This window comes from Doryrhamphus excisus, unplaced genomic scaffold, assembly GCF_030265055.1.
Source record: "Doryrhamphus excisus isolate RoL2022-K1 unplaced genomic scaffold, RoL_Dexc_1.0 HiC_scaffold_60, whole genome shotgun sequence".
Classification (NCBI taxonomy): domain Eukaryota; kingdom Metazoa; phylum Chordata; class Actinopteri; order Syngnathiformes; family Syngnathidae; genus Doryrhamphus; species Doryrhamphus excisus.
In genome coordinates this window covers 10001-12500 of record NW_026652270.1, presented here as the reverse complement: position 1 = coordinate 12500, position 2500 = coordinate 10001, and positions in this window count along the sequence as shown.

Here is a 2500-nt window from a genome sequence, read left to right as displayed (position 1 = left end):
CCGCTTTAGGGCGCCGGGGGTCCCGCCCTCGTTTTCACACACTTTACAGCGGGGCCGGAGGGGCTTCCGGCCGTCCCTCTTGTATTTTAAACCGCTCTATGACGTGCCACCGGCCGTCCGTGCGTCGTGTTCATTCGCTCGGCGGGCTTGCGGTTCAGCACCGAAGGCTGGACAGCGACACTCCACGTCGCAGCGCCACTCCACGTCCCAATTCCCAGCAATTTAAAGCCGCCTCGGGGCTGCAGGCCTGTCGGATACACTTTTAAAGGCTGGACAGCGCCACTCCACGTCGCATTTCCCAGCACTTTAAGGCCGCCTCGTGGCTCCAGGCCCGCCGGATACACTTTTAAACTCTCCCCGTTGGGACTTTGTCATTTTTTTTCTCTTTTCTTGACACGCTGGGTACTCTACTGGAGCTCGCAGCGGCATTTGGTCGCCCCTCCGGGCCGCCTGGGGCCTCCAGGCCCGCCGGATACACTTTTAAACTCTCCCCGTTGGGACTTTGTCATTTTTTTTCCTCTTTTTCTTGACACGCTGGGTACTCTACTGGAGCTCGCAGCGGCATTTGGTCGCCCCTCCGGGCCGCCTCGGGCCTCCAGGCCCGCCGGATACACTTTTAAACTCTCCCCGTTGGGACTTTGTCATTTTTTTTTTCTCTTTTCTTGACACGCTGGGTACTCTACTGGAGCTCGCAGCGGCATTTGGTCGCCCCTCCGGGCCGCCTGGGGCCTCCAGGCCCGCCGGATACACTTTTAAACTCTCCCCGTTGGGACTTTGTCATTTTTTTTTTTCTCTTTTCTTGACACGCTGGGTACTCTACTGGAGCTCGCAGCGGCATTTGGTCGCCCCTCCGGGCCGCCTGGGGCCTCCAGGCCCGCCGGATACACTTTTAAACTCTCCCCGTTGGGACTTTGTCATTTTTTTTTTCTCTTTTCTTGACACGCTGGGTACTCTACTGGAGCTCGCAGCGGCATTTGGTCGCCCCTCCGGGCCGCCTGGGGCCTCCAGGCCCGCCGGATACACTTTTAAACTCTCCCCGTTGGGACTTTGTCATTTTTTTTTTCTCTTTTCTTGACACGCTGGGTACTCTACTGGAGCTCGCAGCGGCATTTGGTCGCCCCTCCGGGCCGCCTGGGGCCTCCAGGCCCGCCGGATACACTTTTAAACTCTCCCCGTTGGGACTTTGTCATTTTTTTTTTCTCTTTTCTTGACACGCTGGGTACTCTACTGGAGCTCGCAGCGGCATTTGGTCGCCCCTCCGGGCCGCCTCGGGCCTCCAGGCCCGCCGGATACACTTTTAAACTCTCCCCGTTGGGACTTTGTCATTTTTTTTTTCTCTTTTCTTGACACGCTGGGTACTCTACTGGAGCTCGCAGCGGCATTTGGTCGCCCCTCCGGGCCGCCTGGGGCCTCCAGGCCCGCCGGATACACTTTTAAACTGTCCCCGTTGGGACTTTGTCATTTTTTTTCCTCTTTTTCTTGACACGCTGGGTACTCTACTGGAGCTCGCAGCGGCATTTGGTCGCCCCTCCGGGCCGCCTCGGGCCTCCAGGCCCGCCGGATACACTTTTAAACTGTCCCCGTTGGGACTTTGTCATTTTTTTTCCTCTTTTCTTGACACGCTGGGTACTCTACTGGAGCTCGCAGCGGCATTTGGTCGCCCCTCCGGGCCGCCTGGGGCCTCCAGGCCCGCCGGATACACTTTTAAACTCTCCCCGTTGGGACTTTGTCATTTTTTTTTTCTCTTTTCTTGACACGCTGGGTACTCTACTGGAGCTCGCAGCGGCATTTGGTCGCCCCTCCGGGCCGCCTGGGGCCTCCAGGCCCGCCGGATACACTTTTAAACTCTCCCCGTTGGGACTTTGTCATTTTTTTTTTCTCTTTTCTTGACACGCTGGGTACTCTACTGGAGCTCGCAGCGGCATTTGGTCGCCCCTCCGGGCCGCCTGGGGCCTCCAGGCCCGCCGGATACACTTTTAAACTCTCCCCGTTGGGACTTTGTCATTTTTTTTTTCTCTTTTCTTGACACGCTGGGTACTCTACTGGAGCTCGCAGCGGCATTTGGTCGCCCCTCCGGGCCGCCTGGGGCCTCCAGGCCCGCCGGATACACTTTTAAACTCTCCCCGTTGGGACTTTGTCATTTTTTTTTTCTCTTTTCTTGACACGCTGGGTACTCTACTGGAGCTCGCAGCGGCATTTGGTCGCCCCTCCGGGCCGCCTGGGGCCTCCAGGCCCGCCGGATACACTTTTAAACTCTCCCCGTTGGGACTTTGTCATTTTTTTTTTCTCTCTTTTCTTGACACGCTGGGTACTCTACTGGAGCTCGCAGCGGCATTTGGTCGCCCCTCCGGGCCGCCTCGGGCCTCCAGGCCCGCCGGATACACTTTTAAACTCTCCCCGTTGGGACTTTGTCATTTTTTTTTTCTCTTTTCTTGACACGCTGGGTACTCTACTGGAGCTCGCAGCGGCATTTGGTCGCCCCTCCGGGCCGCCTGGGGCC